Source organism: Oryctolagus cuniculus, chromosome 1 (assembly GCF_051225735.1).
Source record: "Oryctolagus cuniculus isolate XC-2025 breed Fujian yellow rabbit chromosome 1, ASM5122573v1, whole genome shotgun sequence".
Lineage (NCBI taxonomy): Eukaryota > Metazoa > Chordata > Mammalia > Lagomorpha > Leporidae > Oryctolagus > Oryctolagus cuniculus.
In genome coordinates, this window is record NC_142867.1 from 233,667,791 (window position 1) to 233,694,000 (window position 26,210).

General features: G+C 51.9%; 1 protein-coding gene and 1 long non-coding RNA gene across 2 annotated transcripts in view; one reads left to right on the top strand and one right to left on the bottom strand.

The window, feature by feature from the left end:
* Positions 1-26,210, top strand: part of ABL1 (ABL proto-oncogene 1, non-receptor tyrosine kinase) — a 148,369-nt gene that overhangs the window by 27,548 nt on the left and 94,611 nt on the right. The gene's annotated exons all lie outside the window — the stretch shown is intronic.
* Positions 18,682-23,846, bottom strand: LOC149128907 (uncharacterized). The gene is made up of 3 exons (XR_016226066.1): positions 23,663-23,846; positions 19,368-19,580; positions 18,682-18,820 (listed from the first exon to the last, which is right to left on the bottom strand). It is a non-coding gene; the product is annotated as an uncharacterized LOC149128907 (long non-coding RNA).

Here is a 26,210-nt window from a genome sequence, read left to right on the forward strand (position 1 = left end):
ACTTGCCTTGGAAGGATGTTGTTACTAGAACTTAGATGATTTGCTAATTTATATTAAGCATTGAGGTAGGCCCTGTACTGCGGGCTCCATCTGGTATTGCAGAGTGTTAAGAGTTTGAGGCTATGAGTTAGACCCAGGATGGGGTCCTGACTCTTTTTTTTCCCCAAGATGTATTTATTTATTTGAAAGTCAGAGTTACACAGAGAGAGAAAGAGAGGCAGAGAGAGAGCGAGGGGCTCAGATGGCCGCAGCAGCCGGAGCTTGTCAATCCGAAGCAAGGAGCCAGGAGCTTCTTCCAGGTCTCCCACACTGGTGCAAGGGCCCAAGGACATGGGCCATATTCCACTGCTTTCCCAGGCCACAGCAGAGAGCTGGTTCAAAAGTGGGGCAGCCAGGACTTGAACTGGCACCCATATGAGATGCCAGCACTGCAGGTGGCAGCTTTACCCACTATGCCACAGCACCAGCCGTGGTTCTCTCTCTCTCTCTCTCTTTTTTTTTTTTTTTAAAGATTTATTTATTTACTTGAAAGTCAGAGTTACAGAGAGAGAGAGAAATAGGTCTTCTATCCGCTGGTTTACTCCCCAGATGACCGCATCGGCTAAAGCTGTGCCAATCCGAAACCAGGAGCCAGGAACTTCTTCTGGGTCTCCCTCGCGGGTGCAGGGGCCTAAGGATTTGGGCCATCTTCTACTGCTTTCCCAGGACATAACAGAGAGCTGGATTAGAAGTGGAGCAGCCGGGACTCAAACTGGCACACATATGGGATGCTGGTACTGCAGGCGGCAGCTTTACCCGCTATGCCACCGTGCCGGTCCCGGTTCTGACTCTTTATCAGCTGTAAGATTGGGCTGGTTATTTCAGCCAAAGTCACGCTGAGTTTAGTAGGTTTGGGGGCTTAACTCACAGAGTGCATCGTCCCATTCAGCAGATGCAGAGAGACCTGGCATGATGCCTCTGAGGGTTCCGTGGGCCCTGGCAGCCACCACAAGGCTGTAGACTCCAGTGGGGCACGACGAGAACGTCTCACAGGGTAGTTCGATGCTGTGTCACGTGTCTGGGATTCTCCTGGGATCTGCATGCAGTCTCTGCTAATGTTACAACGGCCGTGGGGCCAGTGCTGCGCTCCTCATCTCCTGTCCTTCTGGTGGGGTGAGCTTAGAGCCCAGGCTCCTGTCTCACAGGGTGCCTCCCGTTCCTTCGCCCAGGACACACTGTGCTTGTTTGCTTTTAAACACTTAACCTGGTCGATGTGCAGACCAGCGCCTTATGCCTGGGCTGTGGGCTGTTGGGATATCATCTTGCGGTACGTACAACACACACAGTACAGCAGTGGGGCTGGTCCTTTACTTTCATCTTGATTCAGTCCTTTAGTGCAAGGCTTAGCTATTTTTAAAAAATATTTTATTTATTTGAGAGACAGAGTTCTCATCCAGTGGTTCACTCCTCAAATGCCTGCAGCAGCGGCGGCTGGGCTGGAGCTGGCCAGGAGCCAAGGACTCCATCCAGGTCTCCTCCGTGGGGAGCAGGAGCACAGTCACTGGGAAGGTCACCGCTGCCTCCCCAGGTGCACAGTAGCAGGAAGCTGGAGTGAGAACTGGACTCAGACCCAGGCACTGCCGTGTGGAACTGGCATCCTAACCACCAGGCTGAACAGCCACTCCCGGGACTTAGACCAAGGTCTGAAACAGGCTTATCAACTATGATTCCTATCTGTCTTGCTAATTACTTGTGGCCACAAAGTGGTTCCTGGACTGCTTCTTCTTAATGTAGACCCTTCCAAGTCACAAATATCAGGGACTCTTTTTTGTTTTTGTTCTTGTGGTTTTTTTTTTTTTTTTTTAAAGCTTTATTCTATTTGAAAGGCAGAGTTACAGTGAGAGAGGGAGAGTCAGAGAGAGGAGAGAGATCCTCCAACCACTGGTTCACTCCCAACAGCCAAGGCTGGGCTAGACTGAAGCCAGGAGCCAAGAGCTTCTTCCAGGTCTCCCATGTGGGTGCAGGGCCCAAGGACCTGGACCATCCCACATTAGCAGGTAGCTGGGATGGAAATGGAACAGCTGGGAGCCAAACCAATGCCCACATCACCCATATAGGATGCCTGCATTGCAGGTGGCAGCTTAACCCGCTACGCCACAAGACCTGCCCCAAAATCAGGGATTCTTTTCTTTTTTTTTTTTAATATTTATTTATTTATTATTTGAAAGGCAGAGTTACAGAGAGGCAGAAGGAGAGAGGGAGAGAAAGAGAGAGAGAGAGAGAGAGAGGTCTTCCATCCCCTGGTTCACTCCCCAAAAGGCTGCAACAAGTGGAAATGGGCCAATCTGGAGCCAGGAGCCAGGAGCTTTTTCTGGGTCTCCCATGCAGGTGCAGGGGTCCAAGGACTTGGACCATCTTTCACTGCTTTCCCAGGCTGTAGCAGAGAGCTGGGGGAAGTGGAGCAGCCAGGATTCAAACCAGCGCTGATATGGGATGCCAGCATTTCAGGCGGTGCCTTTACCCACTGTGCCACAGCGCCGGCCCCAAGGGATTCTTGACTGCAAGATACATTCTGGCCTTTTTGAAGGGCTGCATAACAGTTCCTCATAAAAAGACCCGAAAATCTTAGCAGATGACTTATCTGCTTAAATGTTAGGGTAGTAAATCCTTAGCATAATGCTTCCCTAGTTTTTAAGAAAGTTTCTCTCAGAAGTTTGTTGTAGGGGCTTGGTTTAGTTTCTGCCTTTTTGGTGGCCATTCACGATCTGGCACGCCATGAATGTCTCATCATTGACTTCTGGTTGGGAAGCGTCTGTCTTAGTCAGAGTTAAGACAGCTATGAACCCGTCCATCCTCCTTCCCCTGCCCCAGAGCCGCCCACAGCCTTGCCTCCTGGTGTGAAAGGTTTGTGTCTGAAGCATTATTAGAACAAGAAGGAGAGTACAAGCAAGGAACTCTGATACACTGCTTTCATTAACTCTCCTTTTATGTTTTTGTTTTAGTTTTTTGTTTTGTTTTGTTTTGTTTTGACAGGCAGAGTGGAGAGAGAGAGAGAGAGAGAGAGAGAAAGAAAGGTCTTCCTTTTCTGTTGGTTCACCCCCCAATGGCCGCTGTGGCCGACACACCACGCTGATCCGAAGGCAGGAGCCAGGTGCTTCCTCCTGGTCTCCCATGAGGGCGCAGGGCCCAAGCACTTGGACCATCCTCCACTGCCTTCCCGGGCCACAGCAGAGAGCTGGAGTGGAAGAGGAGCAACCGGGACTAGAACCGGCACCCATATGGGATGCCAGCGCCGCAGGCAGAGGATTAACCTACTGCGCCACAGCGCCGGCCCCTTTATGTTTGTTTTTTAAAGCTTGATTGATTGATTTGAAAGGTAGAGTTACACAGAGAGAGATCATCCATCCATTGGTTCACTGCCCAAATGGCCACAGGGGCCCAGGGACATGGGCCGGCATTATAGGCCACGGTTTAACCCGCTGTGCCATAGCACCGGCCCCCTTTTAATGTTTTTTAAAAGTGAAATGTTACGGGGCCAGCACCGTGGCTCACTTGGCTAATTCTCTGCCTGCAGCGCCAGCATCCCATATGGGCGCCAGGTTCTAGTCCCGGTTGCTCCTCTTCCAGTCCAGCTCTCTGCTGTGGCCCGGGAGGTCAGTGGAGGACAGTCCAAGTGCTTGGGCCCTGCGCCCACATGGGAGACCAGGAAGAAGCTCCTGGCTTCGGATCAGCGCAGCGCCAGCCGTGGCAGCCATTTGGGGGGTGAACCAGCGGAAGGAAGACCTTTCTCTCTGTCTCTGTCTCTCTCTCTCACTGTCTATAACTCTACCTGTCAAATAAAAAAAAAAAAAAGAAAGAAAAGAAAAAGAAAAAGTGAAACATTACCAAGCCAGAAGCCTTGCACCATGATTGAGCACAGAAAGCCACATCTCCGCCCCGTGGCACCGGGCGTCAGTGCACTTCTGCGCTGATCACAGACTCGTTGTTAGTGTGAGTGGAATTCCTCTCGGAAACCGCTTTCATCCTGACGTAGTGGCCTAGCCGGCCATTTCTTCAATTTTTTTAATTAAATATTTATTTATTTATTATTTGGAAGTTATTATTATTTGGAGTTACAGAGAGAGAGGGAGAGACAGAGAGCAAGAGATACCTTCCACCCTTTGGTTTACTCCCCAGGTGGCCACAATGACCAGAGCTGGGCCAGGCTGAAGCCAGAAGCCAGGAGCTTTTTCTGTGTCTCCCACGTGGGCGGCAGGGGCCCAGGGACTTGGGCCATCTGCCCTCCTTTCCCAGGCTGTTTGAAGGGAGCTGGATAGGAAGTGGAGCAGCCAGGACTTGAGCTGCCGCCCATGTGGGATGCCAGTGGCTACACCCGCTATACCACAATGCTGGCCCCCAAATTTTGTTCTTTATTATATAGAATTGTTATTTTTTCTATTGTTTTCCACAAATGAAAGTGCTGTTATGTGTATCTCGTAGCTGCCAGGAGTTTGGTGCAGTGGTTAAGGCACTGCGTGGGATGCCTGCGTTCCATGTCAGAGTGCCGAGGTTCAAGTCCCAGCTCTGCTTCCAGTGTGGCTGCCTGCTGATGTGCGCCCGGGAGGCACCAGGTGCTGCCTCACGTACTCGGGTCCCTGACACCCATGAAGGAGACCTGATGGAGTTCCTGGCTTCTGGCTGTGGCAGGCATTTGGGGAGCAAACGGGTGGATGGAAGATCTCTCTGTTTTTCTCTCTCTGTATCTCTGTCTCTGTCTCTGTCTCTCTCTCTCTCTCTCTCTCTCTCTCTGTGTTTGTGTCTCTGTTTCAAATAAAATGAAAAAAAAAAAATGGGGTTGGCATGGCATAGGGGGTTTAGCTGCCACTTGTGATACCAGCGAATCAGAGCTCCAGTCCCAGCCCTTTCCACTTCGGTCCAGCACCTGGGAAGCAGCGGAAGGCGGCTCAAGCACTTGGGCCTCTGCACCCGTGTGAGAGACCAGGATGGAGTTCCAGGCTCCTGCTGTGGCCTGGCCCAGCCCTGGCTGTTGGGACTATCTGGGGAGTAAACCAGGTGATAGTCTCTCTCTCTCTCTCTTTCTTTCTCTCTCTCTGTCTCTCCCTCTTTCTGCCCATCCTCCCTCTGTTACTCTGCCTTTCAAACAAATACTCTTTTTTAAGAAAGAAAAAAATGCTCTCATTAGTAAAAAGAAAATTCAGAAGGAGAGAAAGGGCCGAGGAAGGAAGCAAACGCCGCCCGCGCCCAGCCCCAGCAGTGCTGCCCTGTCTGGTGAGCTTTCAGGTCAACTTCTGTTTTCTTTCTTTTTTTTTTTCCTCAAAAAAAAAATTTTAAGATTATTTTATTTATTTGAAAGACAGAATTACAGACAGAGAGGGAGAGACAGAAAGAGAGACCTTACACTCACTGGTTCCGTCCCCGGATGGCTGCAGTAGTTGGGGCTGGACCAGGCTGAAGCCAGAAGTTTCATCCGGGTCTCCCACGTGGGTGCAGGGCCCCAGGCACTTGGGCCACCCTCCGCTGCTCTCCCAGGTGCATCAGCAGGGAGCTGGGTTGGAAGCGCAGCAGCTGGGACCTGAGCCAGCACTCATGTGGGATGCCAGCATTGCAGGCGGCGGCTTTACCCACTGTGCCATAGCACTGCACCCAGATTTCTGTTTTCACCCACACTTCTCTTGCACAGAATGGTTCCTAGTAAATTTACTGTTGCTCATTTTTCTCCTTAAATTTTTTTTTTAATTTCTTTTCATCTACTTGAAAGGCGGTGACAGGGAGAGTGAGAGAGAGAATGGGGAAGACGTTCCGTCCGCTGGTTTACTCCCCAGTTGCCCATAGCAGCTAGGGCTGGGCCAGGCTGAACCAGGATCCCCGAACTCCATGTGGGTCTCCCACGTGGGTGGCAGGGATCCAGGCACTTGGGCCGTCATCTGCTGCCTCCCAGGATGCATCAGCAGGCGCTAGATCAGAAGTGGTTAGCTGGGATGTGTGTGTCCCTGGCAGCGGCCTAATCTGCTGTGTCACAACACCTGCCCCCATTTGTCTTTTCAAAACACTTAAGAATATATCGAAAATTTCTTCCATGCCAATAAATGTAAAACTGGGTAATTTTGAAATCTGTCGTGGTGTGCATCAGTGTGCGATTTGGGAAAATTTGTTTGTAGTGATTTTCAAGCAGCGTCTACCAAGCAGCACAGCTGTGGGCGCATCCAGCTCAGCACTTCGCAGGGTGCCGGGCGCATCCATCCCTTTGCACTTGCGCAATTTCCTCCCTGCTGATGCTTCCTCTGCTTTTTCATACAGAAACACGAATAAGCTTTCAGGAATGCAAATGAGATCATTTTGCTCCTCAGCTTAAAACCCTTCGGTAGCGTCTCATCCCATGGCCGCTGAAAGCCGAATGCCTAGCCAAGCTCTGGCATCTGCGGGAGCGTCGCGGCACAGCCACACTGCCCCATACGGGGAACGCCCGTTTCAGCCTCAGGACCGTCTTCTAGCTCCCCTGCCCTGAGCATTTAGATGATTGAATTGCTTTTTACTCAGGTCCCAATTCAAGTTGAATTCAAGTGACACGAACCCTTTAATACATGTATATTATGGGGAAATGCAAATTTAGTAAAATATGGAACATGTCACCATAACTCCACCATCTGTTCTTAATATTTGTGATTCTTTTTTAAAAAAAAAAAGATTAATTTTATTTATTTGAAAGAGTTACAGAGAGTGGTAGAGCCAGAGAGAGAGGGGGAGAGAGAGAGAGAGGGAGAAAGAGGCCTTCCATCTGCTGGATCACTCCCCCAGATGACCGCAGCGGCCCGAGCTGAGCTGAGCTGAAGCCAGGAGCTTCTTACAGGTCTCCCATGCAGGTGCATCCACTGCTTTCCAAGGCCACAGCAGAGATCTGGGTTGGAAGAGGAGCAGCCGGGGCTTGAACCGACACCCATATGGGGTGCTGGTGCTGCAGGCTGGCCTTTAACCCACTCCGCCACAGTGCCGACTCCTGTCATTCTGACATAATGCCTGTGGGATGCCAGGTGTATGGGACTGGTGTCTCAGCTGGATACAGCTTTAAAGACAGCCATGGCTCTTGCCCTTGTGAGGTCGCTTGGGCATTTTCCTCTGTGGAGGAGCCTGCATGGTGTGATGGTGGCGAGCTCAGGCTGTAGAATAGGACTAGCAGGATTCAAAAGTCCTGTTTCTTGGAGTAGGCATTTGGGACACCTGCATCCCATGTTGGAGTGCCTGGGTTCAGGTCTCTGCCTCTCCTCCGCCCCCAGCTTTCTGGTGGTGCATCCCTGGGAGGTGGCAATGATAACGGCTCAAGCAGCTGAGTCCCTGCCACTCACATGGGCGTGCTGGATGGTGCTGCCATTATCAAGTTGTGTGATTACAGCTACTTATTCGTACTCTGAGTCCCATAACAAATCACTCAGTAGAGTGGCTTAAAGCAAGAAGCCTGCATTACTTCACTGTGTCTGGATCAGGGATTCAGAAGTGGCTTGGCTGGGTGGCTCCAGCTTGTGATCTTCCGTGAGGTTATAGTCAAGAGGTCAGTCTTCCATTTGCCAGCTCATTCCCCAAATGCCCACAACAGCCAGGACTGGGCCAGGCTGATGCCAGGAGCCAGGAACCCCATCCAGATCTCCCACGTGGGTGGCAGGGACCCACGTACCTGGGCCGCCTTCTGCTTTCCCTGATTGCACATTAGTAGGAAGCTGAATCCAAAGTAGAGCTGGGACTGCACCCAGGCACTCTGGTAGGACAGCTTAAGCCACTGTGCCACACACAGGCCCCAGAACAGATACTTCTAAAGGCATTTGATCCATCATGCTAACTGCGCCTTGGAGGGTATAGTATCAAGTGTGTCTTTGTACCTGTCTGGTAACAATGACAGATTAGTATGTATTTCACTTCCGAGGGAGAAGTGAGAGTCATCTGGTGATACAGAGCCACAATTGGACCTGACAGCACCTGTGTTTCTAGTCTGTTCCTTAGACCCCCCGGCCACCAAGATGTATCTGCTTTCTTCTTTGTGCCACAGGTTTAATGCTTTTAACATGGGGCCGGTGCCATGGCATGGTGGGTACAGTTGCTGCCTGCAGTGCCAGCGTCCCATATGGGTGCCAGTTCAAGTCACAGCTGTTCCACTTCTGATTCAGCTCTCTGCTATGGCCTGGGGAAGCAGTAGAGGATGGCTCTAGTCCTTGGGTCCCTGCACCTGCGTGGGAGACCTGGAAGAAGCCCCTGGCTTCTGGCTTTGGATTGGTGCAGCTCCGGCCATTGTGGCCATCTGGGGAGTGAACCAGGGGATGGAAGACCTCTCTCTCTCTCTCTCTCTCTCTGCCTCTGCATCTCTGTAACTCTGCCTTTCAAATAAATAAACACACCTTTTCTTTTCTTTCTTTTTTTTTTTTTTTTTTTTTTTTTTTTTTTTTTTTTGACAGGCAGAGTGGACAGTGAGAGAGAGAGGCAGAGAGAAAGGTCTTCCTTTACCGTTGGTTCACCCTCCAATGGCCGCTGCGGCCGGTGTGCTGTGGCCAGTGCACTGTGCTGATCCGATGGCAGGAGCCAGGTGCTTCTCCTGGTCTCCGATGCGGGTGCAGGGCCCAAGCACTTGGGCCATCCTCCACTGCACTCCCGGGCCACAGCAGAGAGCTGGACTGGAAGAGGAGCAACCGGGACAGAATCCGGCGCCCCGACTGGGACTAGAACCTGGGGTGCCAGTGCCGCAGGCAGAGGATTAGCCTAGTGAGTCGTGGTGCCGGCAACTTTTTTTAAATGCTTTTCACAGATGATGGCATTTTGGGCAGGCGCAGCCAGTGGATGGGGCATGATTGTCAGGTTTTCGTGGTCCTGGCATGGAGTGCACTAACCACCTGTCTGGTGGCTTCGTGGACAAACTGCTCGTCAGCAGGATTCAGAAAGGAAGCCCCCACGAGGACAGGGTGTTGGTCTCCTCTTGAGTGCTCTCCTGAGGACAGAAAAGATAAGGCAAAGAACTGGAGACCTCATCAGCTTGTGTCTGGCAGAAGGGGCTCAGGTGGGTGCAGGTCACGGCCCACGGCCGGGGTCACACAGGAATGGCCGCTCAGGCGCTTTGTGTCAGGGCCGTGGACGTGACGGGCTTTGGTGGGCTCCAAAGAACGTGGCCGTGCCCCCGCCCTGCCGGCGAGCTCAGCTCATGCAGAATGACCGCTGCAGGGTGCACAGCAGCCTTGGGGGCAGCTTAGGTCCCTCCGTGTTGGCTCAGGGAGACGCTGACCCGGTCATTGCAGACAGACTTCTGAGCAGCACCCTGAGGAGGGAGTGGGAAGTATGCAGTGAGGGGTAGCCCGGCCGAGGGTGGCCTGTGACCGGAGGTTAGAAGCAGGTGGGCTGGTGGCCTGAGAGGCTGGTTGGGATGCGGGTGAAAGTGCACCCTGTGGTTGAGCCGGGCCAGGTCACTGGTCTCTTCACATCCTGGTCCTGGCCTGGCTTTGACAGCTGAGGGCCTGGGGAGAGGAAAGGGACTGGAGACCCTGGCATCGTCTCCCCGGTGCTGTCCTTGTCCTCCCTTCCTCTCACTCCACACCCAGTGCAGCAGCCAGCACTGCTGAATAAGCCCCGCACCCACCCGCCCTGCAGGCCACTGCCGCCGCCCTGCCCCTGTCCCCAGCGGGTCTGCTCGCCTTCGGCCTGCAGGGAGACCTTCCGCAGAAACACACATCGCGTCTGCGCTCTCCGGTCTTCTGTGTCCTGATGGGTTCTCACCTTGAGGAGAGTGGGATTCCAGCCTTTTCTGCAGCCCGCGGGCCCCACACAGCTGGGCCGGTTTCCCTCTGTTCACCGTGGGTGCTGTTCCCCGTTAGTGCCATCCTGGGCTCTGCCTTTCACTCTGCTGGTCATGCGCCACCAGATCTGGTGCCTGGGCTTTCAGACCACACAGGTCCCAGCCCACGTGGCACCCTTGCCTGCGTCAGCTCTCCATCCCTGTCTGCATCATGTGCCATCTGAAATCAGCCTCTTCCAGCTATTGCCACTGGGTTTTGTCTGCCCTCCTGCAATGTGAAGATCCCTTCCCTCAGAGGCTTTTTAGGCCTCGGAATGCTGTGGTTGACCTTGGATTTGAAACTGACTTTTAGTTCTGAAAGACCCACGTTTGATTCCTGTTCCTCAAACCAGCCACAGCCCAGCTCTCCAGAAGCAAAGTACACATGTGTGTGCCTGTGCTCACTCACACAGGGGAGGTTCATTCCCCAGCCCAGGGCTGGGCCAGGCTGAAGCCAGGAGCTCCATCCAGGTCTCATGTGTGTGACAAGGACACACATACTGTACCATCACCCAGAGTGTACATTAGCAGGAGGGAAGGGGAGGGGAGGGGAGGGGAGACTCAACCCCAGGCATCCTGTGCTACAGTGCTCACCCCAGGACATCCTTTTAAACAGAAACAGCCACCTGCATTTGAGCAAGGAAAATTTTCACACAGAAGGAAACATTAAAATGTAGCTCCTGGCGTGTTAAACTCAGTCATCAGGAAAAAGAATGAAGTGGAACCTGAAGACCTGATAATCTTTCTCAGAGCACTGACGTGCCAAGGCCTGCGTGTGTACCTGGCGGCCGTCTGTTGGAGCCCAGCAGCCGCTGTTCTCCTGAGCTGCATCTCCTCAAACAGGAGCCCCCGCCCTGCGCCCCACCTGTGTGCGGTCGCCCGGCCTCGCCTGCCTTGGAGCCGCAGCCTCTTCTTTCCGTCTCCTTCCCGATGGAGACACTGGTGGCAGGACTGACTGGGCGGCTACATTTGTGAACACGTGCCATAGTTCACGCTTTGCTGAGTGTGAATAGCGCTTGGTGTGCGCTGGCATTTAAGAGCTGCTGGGAGAGTCTCACTGTGAGAGCCGCGTCCTGTGTGTCCTCAGTCTGATGGAGGTGGAAGGAGGCGGCGCCAGGGAGCAGAAAGTTCCCTCACTGACCACCCTGCCCCAGCCTGGGCCGAGCACACTGGGCTGTGCAGCCCCCAGAGCCTGACGTGCACTGGTCGAAGGGCTTTGAGTGCCCGTGAAGCAGGTCGTGAGTGACACGAGCCTGTGCAGCCCGTGGCCTGCAGTGCTCCCGCGGGGAGCAGTCCTTGTCGAAGGAATGAGTTAGTACGTGCTTGTGAACCCTGGGCGCTTAGCTATAATAGCGCTACTTCTAGGGTCTTTGTGAGAATTAAATTAGAACCTACAACTGTAAATAACTTAAGTAGTCATTAATTAGGATAGCTCAATAAGTTGTGCCATCATTCTGTGTCACACGACGTGGCCGCTGAAGAGATCTGGGAAGCTTTGTTGGCGTGGATGTGGAAAGGTGTCCAAGTGTTCAGTGAGAAAGCGAGGTACTGAAGTCCTGTTAGTGGCCCGGAGGGAGCTGGCCGAAAGGTGCGGGGAAGGCCTGCTGCCCGTGGTTATCTCCTGGGAGTGGCGTGGCTGGGGCGGGAGCCGAGCCGGGTGAGGCATCCTTCCCTCTGTGTTACGTACTTTGGCCTGGAGATCAAGCCATAAATCTAGAGAAACAGAATAGTGCTTGTTACCCGGTTAGGTCAACGCTTTGTAACTGATATAAGTGAGTGAAGGCCAAAGGTCTAAGTAGGGTGGAGTGGGCGGGTTCCACAGGAAGCCATCTAATGAGCTGTTAATTTGTGCAGGGCGCCATCCTTCGTTTCTGAAGGCATCAGCAGTCTCTAATTTGGCAGCCAGGCTGTGGTCCTTAGTTTTTTTTTTTTTATTGTATTTTGTTTTATTAATATTTTATTAACAGGCTTATTCAGGTATAATCTACGTATAGTGAAACTCAGGCTCTTTAGTGTATGGATCTGTGAACTTGCTACCCTGGGCAGGACACCGGCAGTTCCACCCCGACCCCGTGCCGTGCGGCTCCTTTGTGGGCCTCCCTTCCCTCCACACCAGCTCTTGGCGGCCACGGGCTCGCTCCCATCCTGTAGCTTTTGCCTTTTCCAGCCCGTGCTATCTGTGGACTCGTACAGTGTGGCCTTTTGAGTCTGGCTTGTTTTGTTCAGCACGCTGGATTGAGGGTCATCCGTGTCTCCTGTTGTCAGCGGTTCCTGCCTTTCTTCGCTGTGTCGAGCTGGTTTTCCTTGAAGAGACATGCCGTGGTGAAGGACATCGCTCTGGCTTTCAGAGCACGGCCGGGCTCTTGGCTTTTGCCCCTTCCTTTATTTCTACCAGTTGTGCTGCTTTACCTTTTTCAAGCCCTAGATGATTAAGATTGTAAATGTGGTTTATTATTTCAAAATCCTCATGTGAAATAAGCTATATTAGTTATAAATTATTTGCAAGTTTTAAATTTTATTTGATGCATATAGTGCTCTGAAAGGCAATGACAGATCTTTTTTTTCTTGTTTTTCTTTTTGAGATTGTTATTCTTTTAAAGATTTATTTATTTACTTGAGAGACATAGTTAGAGAGAAAGGGAGAGATAGAGATCTTCCATCCACTGGTTCACTTCCCAGATGGCTGCAACAGCTGGGGCTGGGCCAAACCAAAGCCAGGAGGCAGTAGCTTCTGGGTCTCCCACGTGAGTGCAGGGGCCCAAGCACTTGGGCCATCTTCCATTGCCTTCCTAGGCACATTAGCAGGGTGCTGGATCAGAATTGGAACAACTGGGACATGAACCAGCGCCCATATAGGATGCTGGCATTGCAGACAGTGGTTCAACCCAGTATGCCACAATGCCAGTCCGGAGAGAGATCTTCTGTCTGCCGGTTCACTCTCCAAATGGCCAGGGCAGGGCCAGGTTGAAACCAAGAACCAAGAACTCCATCTCAGTCTCCCATGTTGGTTGCAAGGGCTCGGGTACTTGGGCCTTCTTCCCCTGCTTCCCCAGGCACATTAGCAGGAAGCTGGATCAGAAGTGGAGCAGCAGGGACTTGAGCTGGAGTTCTGGTCTGGAATGCCAGGTTCATGAGCAGTGGCTTAACCCGCTGCACTGCAACACCGGCACGAGCACCGCCCCAAGCATGGCTCCACAGACACTCGTGATGTGCTTTGCACGCAGGCTCACAACAGTAGTTAGATGAGTGAAGTGTTAGTCTCCAGAGCCTCTGCGCAGGGCTCCTGGGGAGGAGGAGCTGCAGTGCTGATGGCGCTGCTTCCTCGCCCAGCCTGCCCCGGCCGCAGGCCGCAGCCCCTGGAGGGTCAGTGAGCTCTCCCGGAGCTGGTTCACTATCTGGACCCTCCTGGAGAGAACAGGTGTCAGCTCTAATGTGCGCATGTTGATCTTCGATCACTGCAACATAATGTTTAGAATATTCTGTTCAGTGTGGCTGTATGTACTTGGTTTATATCATAGTGGGTCTGAACACTTTCTCCTTCCCTAGTTTTCAAGCATAACACGTCCTATCGGTATCTGTGCTAATAAGTGTGCTAAAAAGATTCACCACATGGTGGCAGTGCCTGGAACACAGACTTGAAAAGGTTAGCACCGAGATCAGCATGGAGTGATCCGGGAAGCTGGATGGCCAGTGTATGTTCTCTGCTTTGGTCTTCAAGTTTTTGGGGGAAATTGGGAAATAGGGGCTCATCACTTAGTTGGCCCAATTAGTTATGCAGATGCCAGAATATAGGGACCTTTGTTCTTTCTTAGTCACCGTGGCATCTTCATGTGCCCAAGATGGCTGATGCTGTTGTGCTTTCTAATGGTCCAGATCTCTTCCTGCAGTCCGTGAAGAGACACCTGGCTGTCTTTCCTTTAAAAGGTTGGTTTGGTTTGGTTTGGTTTGGTTTTTTTGGATGCTGCCTTTAACTGCTGTAGGGAGACCAGTTCTAACATTTCAGCTGGGGCTCTCCTGCAGCAGGGTCTGCTTGCGGTTTAGATTTGGAATGGATCCTTCCGAGACCCGCAGTGCTTCAGTCGCGGACACCAGAACGCTGGGCTGGGCGGCCCTCCTACGTCAGTGGGAGAGGGAGGTCTCCCACTCATGTGAACCCCGTGAGGGACTCTCCTCCCTCTGCCTTCCCTTTCTTCCTCTCCAGTCCTCTCCTCCCTGCCTTCCTTTCTCTCCTCCCCCTCCTGCTCCTCTCTTTCCTTTCTCTCTTCTTCAGTTGACGGTCAGACAAGGAGAGCACTGTGTATTTCGCTCCCCAGTTGCCGTCACGTGCCGCTGCTGGGCCAAGCCAGGGTCGGGAGTCTGGAACTCAACTCAGGTCCCCGCCGTGGCTGGCAGGGATGGAACCGGAGCCAGCACCTGCCGTCTCCCTGGGTGGTGTTCATCAACAGGAAACCAAAATCGAGTCAGAGCTGGGACGCAAACCCAGCACTCTGGGCTAACGCCTCCCCGTCACTTGCCGGGAGTCCACCTGAGTACTGAAGCCACCGGTCATTCCCAGGTGGTCTGGTGTCCAGGAACTGAGTGGAGGAGGTGAACGAATTCACATGCCAGGCACTGTGGGATTTCCATTAGCAGTCTGGGCAGGAAGAATGACAGTGGCTATGAGGAGGGTGCAGCAGGGCATGCGGCTGAGGTGGAGTTTCAGCCACCGCCCACCACTGCAGTGACGAAGGCCCAGACAGGAGGCAGGCTCAGGACGGGGTGTCCTGGGCAAGGCTCGAGGGGAGAGCGCCAGGGCCTGGGGATCTGCTTAGGGTCCGACTCGCAGTGCTCACCTGAGCGGCTGTCTTGGCAAGGTGTTTTGAGGGATGGGGCAAGATGGTGGATGGACTTTCAGAAAATCTAACATCATCCTCAAACACAGGAGGCGGGCTTGCAGGTGATAGGACACATTTGCTACTCTAAAAATCCACCTGATGAACACTGGACACAGTCCCTAAAAATATCAGCATGCGTGGGATTCTAGTATTTTTTGTGTGTGTGTGCTGAAATAAGCTTATCTCTTAATACTATTTCCTATGAATTTTTTGAAGTGCCTTCAGGTAACAAACATCTTTTTAAAATTTATTTTTAAAAGTTTTATTTGTGGGGGCTGGCCCTGCGTCATAGCCGGAAAAGCCGCCGCCTGCAGTGCTAACATCCCATTATGGGCGCTGGTTCGAGTCTCGGCTGCTCCACTTCCAATCTAGTTCTCTGCTATGGCCTGGGAAAGCAGTGGAGGATGGCCCATGTCCTTGGGCCCCTGCACCTGTGTGGGGGAACTGGAAGAAGCTCCTGGCTCCTGGCCTGAGATCGGCACAGCTCCGGCCATTGTGGCCAACTGGGGAGTGAACCAGAGGATGGAAGACCTCTCTTTCTCTCTCTGCTTCTCCTTTTCTCTCTGTGTAACTCCGACTTTCAAGTAAATAAATAAATCTTTAAAAAAAAAAAAAGTTTTACTTGTGGAGCCAGGATTGTGGCGTGATGGATTAAGCTGCTGCCTGCAATGCTGGCATCCCACATGGGCACCATTTTGAGTCCCGGCTGCTCTGTTTCTGATCCAGTATCCTGCTAATGCACCTGGGAAGGCAGTGGAGGATGGAAGTCCTTGGGCTGCTACAACTATATAGGAGACCCGGATGGAGTTTCTAGCTCCTGGCTTTGGCCTGGCGCAGCCCTGGCTGGCTTCAGGATTTGAGGAGTGAACCAGCAGATGGAAGATTGCTCTCTCTCTATAACTCTGCCTTTCAAATAAATAAAATAAATCTCTTTTTTTTGAAATGTTTTATTTATTTGAAAGGCAGAATGGCAAAGAACAGGAAACACAGAAAGAGAGATAACTTCCATCTACTGATTCACTTCCCAAATCCAGAAGCCAGCCAGGGGCCTGAAACTCCATCCAGGTCTCCCACGTGGGTGGCAGGAATTTGAGCACTTGGGCCCTGATCTACTGCCTCCCAGGCACATTAGCAGGGAGCTGGATTGGAAGTGTGGAGTAGCCAGGACTGGAACCAGGCACTCCAACGTGAGATGCAGGTGTCCCAATCCATGGCTTAACCCACTGTGCCACAATGCCCGCCCGTACAAGCATCTTCTAATGTTTTAAAAAATGTATTTATTTGAAGGTAGAGTGACACAAAGTGAGGGGCAGGCAGATATATCTTTCCTCTGTTTGTTCACTCCCCCAGTGCCTGCAACAGCCAGGGCTAGGCCAGGCCAAAGCCAGGAGCTACAAACTCCATCCTCATCTCCCACAGGGGTGGCAGGAGCGGAAGTACTCAGGCCATCTTCCACTGTCTGCCCAGGTATATTAGCAGGAAGCTGGATTGGAGGTAGAGGAGGACTCAGACTGGCGCTCCAGTATGATGGGTGGCCGTCCCCTGTGGTGGCTTAGCCCACTGCCTCACAGCACCTGCCCCTCAGCAGGCATCGTTTTCATGAACTTGCAAGAAAAGAGGACAAAGAGGAGCTGAGACTAAGAGGGACAGCGAAAACTGCAGCCGTCTTAGGATCATCGACTGATTGCAGGCGTACGGGTCGCTGAGTTACTCGTGTTTGTAGCCACGACGCCGTCCTCACAGTCTGGGCGGTAAAGGCCGCCATGGCCTTCAGAAGTGTCTTATGCCCCTGCGCGATTCTTCCTGGTCACCTCTCCCCGCTCCCCGCTCCCAGTCCACCGCTGTTTTCTGTCACTGTGGGTTATCTTCATTTATATAAAAATTCTAGAAAATACATCTTTGCCTGATATAACTGAATTTGAAATTCAACCCTGTTGTTGAATGTCTCAGTCATTTGCTAATTCCTTCTTATTGCCAAGTGCAAGTCCTGGTATGGATAGACTGTGTTTATGCACCTGGTGATGGGCATTTGGTTTGTTCCTCTTTTTGGACCGTTACAGATAATGCTGCTGGAACATTTATAAGCAAACCTTTGTGTGGACATATACTTTTATTTCCTTTGGGTAATTTGTTAGGCATGGAATGACTGGATTATAAAGTGGGTGTCTATGAGATGGGTTTAAGGCTATTCAGGGAGCAGAAGGAAAAACAGGGAGTGGGAACCAAGACTACCATGTAAAGCTGGGGTCAGTGAAAGGCTATACCTCTAGCAAAATGGCAGACTATAAAAAACCAAGCCCACTGGCAGAATATGAAAAACAGAAACCTGCCTGACTTGTCCTGTGCTTTGGGAGGAACAAAAACACCCCCTGGATAATTTATTCTGGGTCTGCTGCCTTTTGACCTTTGTTGGCATTTACCCGACCTGTGTTGGTAGGAAGATCCCAGGTTGCTGGAGTCAGCCACCAGCAGTCTGGACGTCCTCTGGGACCACAGCCACCTTTATCCCGGCATGAGCATGTGATTCCCATGGGTGGAGCCTCCCTATGCTCGCGCTCACCGTCAGAAACTGTCGGAGAGCAGTAGCAGGTGGACTCTCAGGGAAATGAGCTTTGACTTAACCCAAGTGAAGAGGCTGCCCATTGGTGGACACGTTGGTGTGCACCAGATGGCCCAGGGGAGCTGCAGGGAGCGGGGGCGGCACGGGCGGTCACAGAGTGACCAGAAGGGGCCAGTCCTTAGAAAGGACCCTTCATTCTTATCAGTGCTGCCTCCTGAGCTTTGTCTCAATTCTAGGTCTGGGGAGCTTTCCTTTACTACTTTGCATTTCTTCTTCTTCTTTTTTTTTTTTTTTTTTTTTTACTTAATTTTAAAATCTGGCAGTCATAATTTTTTAGCTACCAAAGGTTTTTAATTTAATTTTATTTTTATTTGACAAATAGAGTTGGACAGTGAGAGAGACAGAGAGATAGGTCTTCCTTCTGTTGGTTCACTCCCAAAATGGCCGCCATGGCCGGCGCTGCGCCAATCCAAAGCCAGGAGCCAGGAGCTTCCTCCTGGTCTCCCATGTGGGTGCAGGGGCCCAAGCACCTGGGCCATCCTCCACTGCCCTCCCGGGCCACAGCAGAGAGCTGGACTGGAAGAGGAGCAACCGGTACTAGAACCCAGCACCCATATGGGATGCCGGTGCTGCAGGCAGAGGATTAACCAAGTGAGCCACAGCGCTGGCCCCTACCAAAGGTTTTTAAAAAACCTTTTCCAGCATATCATATTCTTGATTTCTGGGCATATAATCTTTTTTTAAAAATAGATTTATTGGGGCTAGCACTATGGCATAGCTGGTAAAGCCGCTGCCTGCAGTGTCAGTATTGCATATGGGTGCAGAGTCATGTCCCAGCTGCTCCACTTCTGATCCAGCTCTCTGCTGTGGCATGGGAAAGCAGTAGAAGATGGCCCAAGTCTTTGGGCTCCTGCACACGTGTGGGAGACCTGGAAAAATCTCCTGGCTTCAGATCGGCGCAGCTCCGGCCATTGCAGCCATTTGGGGAGTGAACCAGCTGATGGACAACCTCTCTCTCTCTCTCTGCATCTCTGTAACTCTGCCTTTCAGACAAATAAATACCTTTTTAAAGCAGATTTACTTATTTATCTGAAAAACAGAATTACTGAGAGAGAGGAGGAGATGCAGAGAGAGAAAGGCATCTTCTGTTGGCTGCTTCACTCCCCAGGTGGCTACAACAACTGACCAGGGCTGGGCCAGGCCAAAACCAGAGCCTGGGGCTCCATCTGGGTCTCCCATATGGTAATAGGGGCCCAAGGACTTGGCTATCTTCGGCTGCTTTCCGAGGTGCAGTAGCAGGGAGCTGGCCCAGAAGTGGAGCAGCTGGGACTTGAACTGTTGCTCTAATATGGGATGCCAGCATCACTAGTGGTGACTTAACCCCACTGCTTCACAGCACTGGCCCTGGGCATATAATCTCGATGAGTCATTCTGTTGAGATTATGAGTTAGAGAAGAACTGTAGGGTTTTTATTTGTTTATTGGATTCTCTCCGGTTTCCAGAATTGTCTGTGTTTCTTTCAGGTTAATCTGTTTGTCTCTCAGTCTTGTTCTGTGGGCTCCAGGCTTTCCACAGTGACCCTGGTTGTCCATTCATAGGCAGGGACTTCAAAGAAATTCATGAAAATGGAATTAAAAGTTCAGTGTATTTTAGAGCAAAGTATGTTGAAATCCATGCATGTGAGAGGTCTTCCGGAACCCTCTGAAGGTGATGTGTTGTGTGTTATGAACAAATGATGTGTAGATGTTAAGTTTTTTGCACAAATATTTTCCACATTTTTGAACTGCTCTTCTATTTAGGAACAGGGCACATGAAGGTGGCTTGGGGGTCCTGTGGGGGGTGGGTGGGGGTGGGACGGCTGTGTACATTGTTGTGTTAGCAACCCAGGGAATCCAGGAGCCCTGGCGGGCTTTGCCTCGGAGCCCTGTGCTGCCCTGTAACCTGCCAGACGTCCCTGGGTTTCTGGAGAGGAGGTTCCTTCTCACTGGGGTCATGTCCAGGTACTGTGCTGTCTCAGGTCAGGCAAGCTTTGCAATCCCCAGGCTGACTCCGTGTCTGACCTCCATCCTCCACCCCCACCTCATGCCTGGGTTCTCAGGGACAGGTGGGCTCCCTGTGTCTCTGCCCCTCAGGGCACTGCTAGCGCGCTCACCTCTGCTGCTTTGCTGAGTGGTGCTGCCATCCATTTTCAGAGCCTCAAGGTGGAGGACCTCTCCTGGGCCACGACAACCCCACTCTGCTGAGCTGTGTGGTGTGTGCCTTCTGTGTCCCTCACTGTAACACAGGTGTCACAGACAGGCAAGGCACAAGCACGTGTGCTCAGGACCAGAGTTGTCATTCCAGTGTGCTTGACAGTTGTGGATTACTGCAGAGAGGGAGAACACAGCCACTAAGCAGGTGACCGTAACCTCTAGAGGATAGTCAAGAGCTTGTTTATAGTTGTTTTAAAAGTTCCTTGTATTTGGAAAATTTGTCATTTTATCCTTAAAATTTTTTAAATGTTTGTGGTAAATTTGGGAGAAGAAAACCCTTTCTAGTAAATTAAGAATTTATGACTGGGGCCGGTGCTGTGGCATAGTGGGCCAAGCCTCAGCCTGCGGCACCAGCATCCTATATGGGCGCTAATCCAACTCCCTGCTATGGCCTGGGAAAGCAGAAGAAGATGGCCCAAGTCCTTGGGCCCCTGCACCCGTGTGGGAGACCCGGAAGCTCCTGGCTCCTGGCTTTAGATTGGCTCAGCTCCAGCCATTGTAGCCATTTGGGGAGAGAACCAAGGAAGACCTTTCTCTCTTTCTTTCCTTCTCTGTCTGTAACTCTCTATCTCAAATAAATAAATAAAATCTTATATATATATATGTATTTATTTAGTAAATATAAATTTCCAAAGTACAGTATATGGATTACAATGGCTCCCCCCCATAATTTCCCTCCCAATTGCACCCCTCCCATCCCACTCCCTCTCCCATTCATTCACATCAAGATTCATTTTCAATTAGGTTTATATACAGAAGATCGATTTAGTATATATTAAGTAAAGATTTCATCAGTTTGCACCCACACAGAAACAAAAAGTGTAAAATACTGTTTCAGTACTAGTTACAGCATTAATTCACATTGGACAACACATTAAGGACAGATCCCACATGAAAAGTAAGTACACAGTGACTCCTGTTGTTGACTTAACAATTTGACACTCTTGTTAATGCGTCAGTAATCTCCCTAGGCTCTAGTCATGAGTTGCCAAGGCTATGGAAGCCTTTTGGGTTCGCCGACTTCAATCTTATTCCGACAGGGTCATAGTCAAAGTGGAAGTTCTCTCCTCCCTTCAGAGAAAGGTACCTCCTACTTTGATGGCCCTGTTCTTTCCACTGGGATCTCACTCGCAGAGATCTTTCATTTAGGTCGTCTTCTTCTTCTTCTTCTTCTTCTTCTTTCTTCTTTCTTCTTTCTTCTTCTTTTTTTTTTTTTTTTTTTTTCCCCAGAGTGTCTTGGCTTTCCATGCCTAAAATACTCTCATGGGCTCTTCAGCCATATCCGAATGCCTTAAGGGCTGATTCTGAGGCCAGAGTGCTATTTAGGACATCTGCCATTCTATGAGTCTGCTGTGTATCCCGCTTCCCATGTTGGATCATTCCCTCCCTTTTTGATTCTGTCAGTTAGTATTAGCAGACACTAGTCTTGTTTGTGTGATCCCTTTGACTCTTAGACCTATCAGTGTGATCAATTGTGAACTGAAATTGATCACTTGGACTAGTGAGATGGCATTGGTACATGCCACCTTGATGGGATTGTATTGGAATCCCCTGGCACGTTTCTAACTCCACCATTTGGGAATAAAATCTTTTAACATAAGGAATTGTGACTGGGGCCGGTGCTGTGGCACAACGGGTTAACACCCTGGCCTGAAGTGCCGGCATCCCATATGGGCGCTGGTTCGACACCCAGCTGCTGCGCTTTCAATCCAGCTCTCTGCTGTGGCCTGAGAAAGCAGTGGAAGATTCCCAAGTCCTTGGGCCCCTGCACCCGCGTGGGAGACCTGGAAGACGCTCCTGGCTCCTGGCTTCGGATTGGCACAGCTCTGGTCATTGCGGCCAATTGGGGAGGGAACCAGTGTATGGAAAACCTCTCTCTCTCATTCTCTGGCCTCTCTGTATAACTCTGACTTTCAGATAAGTAAATAAATCTTAAAAAAAAAAAAAAAAAAGAATTATGACTGATATTTAAATACCAGAGACTGATGAGAATGATGACTAATTTTTAAAAATTTCATCTTAGAGTGTATTTTTTTTTGAGATTTATTTATTTATTTGAAAGGCAGAGTTATAGAGAGAAAGGAAGCGAAAAAGATGGATCTTCCATACACTGGTTCACTCCCGAGATGGCTGCAGTAGCTGAGGCTAGGCTGGGCCGAAGCCAGGAACCACGAGCTTCTCCCAGGTTTCTCATGTGGATGCAGGGGCCACAGCTCTTGGCCGGGCCGGGCCTGAGCTTCTCCCAGGTTTCTCATGTGGATGCAGGGGCCACAGCTCTTGGCCGGGCCGGGCCTGAGCTTCTCCCAGGTTTCTCATGTGGATGCAGGGGCCACAGCTCTTGGCCGGGCCGGGCCTGAGCTTCTCCCAGGTTTCTCATGTGGATGCAGGGGCCACAGCTCTTGGCCATACCTTCCCTAGTGCATTAGCAGGGAGCTGGATTGGAAGTGGAGCAGCCAAAACATGAACCGGTGCCCAAATGGGATGCCAGCACTTCAGGCGGCGGCTTTACACATTACGCCACAGCACAGGCCCCAGAATGGATTTCTGACTGTGTGTTTGTGAGGCTCCTGTTGTCATGAGATGTGTCCCGGAGATGTGTGTGCAGCATGTTGAGATGATTCAAACGGTAGTTATGGCAACCGGGATCAACACAGGGAGCCAGAGGGCCTGGAATAGCAGCCGTGTGTTGTCCACAGCGGCCAAGCTCACTGTCAAGGCCTCTTTGCTGCCCTCCGTCCCCTTTATGTGGTGGGGGCTTGCTGAGCTATGGGATGAGGCCTGAAGCCTTGAGATGTGTGATGGACTTGAGTTCCCAGCAGTGAGCCGCGAAAGACCCCTATGCTGTTAGCCCTTCGTGCTCTGAGCCTGGTGCTTGGAGAGGGAGAGCGTATACATTGGTGGAGAAATTGATCAGCCATGGCACAGGCCTTCCTTGACCAAATAAGCAAGGTCACTGGAACAACCCAGGCCAAATGTGTAGACCATGCAGGTAGCCTGTTAGGTGGGGAATTACTTTGAGTTTAGAACGATGTCACACTCTTTTTTTTTTTTTTTTTTTTTTTTTTTTTTTGCCAGGCAGAGTGGACAGTGAGAGAGAGAGACAGAGAGAAAGGTCTTCCTTTTGCTGTTGGTTCACCCTCCAATGGCTGCTGCGCTGCGGCCGGTGCACTGCGCTGATCCGAAGGCAGGAGCCAGGTGCTTCTCCTGGTCTCCCATGGGGTGCAGGGCCCAAGCACTTGGGCCATCCTCCACTGCACTCCTGGGCCACAGCAGAGAGCTGGCCTGGACGAGGGGCAACCGGGACAGAATCCGGTGCCCCGACCGGGACTAGAACCCGGTGTGCTGGCGCCGCAAGGTGGAGGATTAGCCTAGTGAGCCGCGGCGCCGGCAGGGGATGTCGCACTCTTGATGCCCTGAGGTGGCCAGTGTCTTGGTAAGGATGAACCCAGACCCCGCGCAGTTTCATTATCTGGAGGGGTACTGCTGGCCGGGCCTGGCACCCGGCTTCAATGCTGGAGGTCGGGTCGCTGACAGCTGCCCTGCCGTTGTGTGGGTAGAGCCACTCTGCCCCGTGGCTGCCACAGGTGCCTTTCATAATTTGAGTGTCCTCGGAAGGAGCATCCTGAGAAAGGGGCCAACCCTAAAGGCGAATCACTTTTCAAAAAGCAAACACATTTTATGTTGGCTCACCCTCTGGTTTTGGGCTGTCCTTGTTAGGAAGGTGGGGCGGTGAACTGGGTGAGGCTGGAGGTAGCTGAGCCCAGGCGTGCGGATGCAGCCTGTTCACGTCCTTCAGGGCGGTGGTGGCCGTGGGGCCTGCCCCTCTGACCACCCCCCACGTGAAGCCTCTCTCGGGTTCTCTCTTCTCTGGACTCGCACCTGCTGTTTCTAGGTGAGTTGTGTCCTCCTTCCCCCACTGCCCTCACCCCGCCCCTTCCTCTTCCTGGCTGACACAGGCAGGGATTTTCTTTATTTAGGTAAGACAGAATTTAGAGGGAACTCCAGCACCGGCAACATTTGGACTGGATTTCTTGTCTCTGTTCTTTTCTTACCACGTGGCCGTACCAGCAGATTTGTCACTGAGTGGGCCATGAAGGTGGGGGTGAGGTCAGAAATAGAATCAGCAAGTTAGGAAAAGGTTTTTCCTAGAGCGATCAAGTGTTTTACCTGTCGAAGACCAGGGCATTCTCCTCACCTGGTGCTCATGGCTCCGCAGCCAGCCCTGGCCGTGCCGTGCCGTGCCGTGGGTGCCTGACTGATCTGGCTCCGCAGCCAGCCCTGGCCGTGCCGTGCCGTGCCGTGCCGTGCCGTGGGTGCCTGACTGATCTGGTTCCGCAGCCAGCCTTCGCACAGCTTCACGGTCTGTTTTGAAGTTGTGCAGAGAGCCTCACTTGCGTCATTCTGAAGATGCAGTGAGTCAACACAGTCCCGAGGGAGCAGTAATGGCCTCACACAGAAACTTGGAATGAAAAATAGCCGTGGATTTAAAGATATAGCACTTTCTTCCTATGACTTCATTTGGTAATGGTAAGATTAATTCACAGGAAACCCGCTTTAATGGCAGACCTCAAACACATGGGGACTGATTTTCTTCCTTCACTTTCCACATGTGACTTTTTAAAAACAGGACATCCAGTTTGGTTTGGGAGGTCACTGTTAAGATAACTCTCCACCTCTCGGGTGCACGGTCCTCCCTTGCACTTGCACTTTGAGCTGCCTTTGGACTTTCCTGGGTCGCACCTGACCCTCAGTCGTGTTGACATACGTTTGGGTTTTCAGTGGAGAAGAATTGCCAGCAAAGAGTCTTTTCATCTAATTTTAACCACTGACCGTATTTATATATACTTTTTCAGCCTGAATTTTAACTTCATCTTTTAATAGAAGTGCAGATAGCATCTTACTATACCAAACACCAAGGGGATTACCCAGATTCCTACTTTGAAAATAACACTTTATATTAGCACATTTGCCAGCTGCATTATCATCCATGAGCGTTACTAAAACTATATATTATTTTGGCTTATTTTGAGATTAGAGGGTCCCAATGGAATTTTTCCTGTAACCGTTTAACTCTGTATTGCTTTTTCTTTTTTTTTAAACTCTGTACTCTCCTAAGCCATGATTATTCTTTTGAGCAGGAAAAGAAAGAAGAGCAATGCCACGGCTCGCAGTCCTGGTGCTGTGTGTGAGGAATTCATACTCTGTTTCTATACGCACGCATGAGAATCCTGTACACCTACCCCCCCGCCCCCACATATCCGAAGAGTTGATGCTTTCCTGTACCATGGAGCACAGTGATTTTTCTATTTTTCTTACACTTTGAAAAATGCTGGCTGTGACTCATTAGTGAATTTCATGAACGAGCCTGGGTCCTGACCCAAGTTTGAAGAGTCTGGTGGTGGTGAGGTGTGTGTCTGCCCAGTGTTAAATCCTGGCTTTCCCTTAACTCAGGGAGGTTCGCTCAGTTACCGTGTTATCCCTCTAAAGCCCGACGGCCGCACCTGTGAGATGCACAGACCAGTAACACACACCCGCCTTCCAGCACTGTAGAGAGGATACCGGGAGGGAAGACACAGCCTCCAGCACTGTAGAGAGGGTACCAGGAGGGGGGCATAGCCCCCAGCACTGTAGAGAGGGTACCAGGAGGGAGGCACAGCCCCCAGCATGTAGAGAGGGTACCAGGAGGGGGGCACAGCCCCCAGCACAGTAGAGAGGGTACCAGGAGGGGGGCATAGCCCCCAGCACTGTAGAGAGGGTACCAGGAGGGAGGCACAGCCCCCAGCACTGTAGAGAGGGTACCAGGAGGGAGGCACAGCCCCCAGCACTGTAGAGAGGGTACCAGGAGTGGAAGGCACAGCCCCAGCACAGTAGAGAGGGTACCAGGAGGGGGGCATAGCCCCCAGCACTGTAGAGAGGGTACCAGGAGGGGGGCACAGCCCCCAGCACAGTAGAGAGGGTACCAGGAGTGGAAGGCACAGCCCCCAGCACTGTAGAGAGGGTACCAGGAGGGGGGCACAGCCCCAGCACTGTAGAGAGGGTACCAGGAGGGGGGCACAGCCCCAGCACAGTAGAGAGGGTACCAGGAGGGAGGCACAGCCCCAGCACTGTAGAGAGGGTACCAGGAGGGGGGCACAGCCCCCAGCACAGTAGAGAGGGTACCAGGAGGGGGGCATAGCCCCCAGCACTGTAGAGAGGGTACCAGGAGGGAGGCACAGCCCCCAGCACAGTAGAGAGGGTACCAGGAGGGAGGCACAGCCCCCAGCACTGTAGAGAGGGTACCAGGAGGGGGGCACAGCCCCCAGCACAGTAGAGAGGGTACCAGGAGGGAAGACATAGCCCGCATTACTGTAGAGAGGGTACCAGGAGGGGGGCACAGCCCCCAGCACAGTAGAGAGGGTACCAGGAGGGAAGACATAGCCCGCATTACTGTAGAGCGGGTACCAGGAGGGGGGCACAGCCCCAGCACAGTAGAGAGGGTACCAGGAGGGGGGCACAGCCCCAGCACAGTAGAGAGGGTACCAGGAGGGAGGCACAGCCCCCAGCACTGTAGAGAGGGTACCAGGAGGGGGGCACAGCCCCCAGCACAGTAGAGAGGGTACCAGGAGTGGAAGGCACAGCCCCCAGCACTGTAGAGAGGGTACCAGGAGGGAGGCACAGCCCCCAGCACTGTAGAGAGGGTACCAGGAGGGAGGCACAGCCCCCAGCACTGTAGAGAGGGTACCAGGAGGGGGGCACAGCCCCAG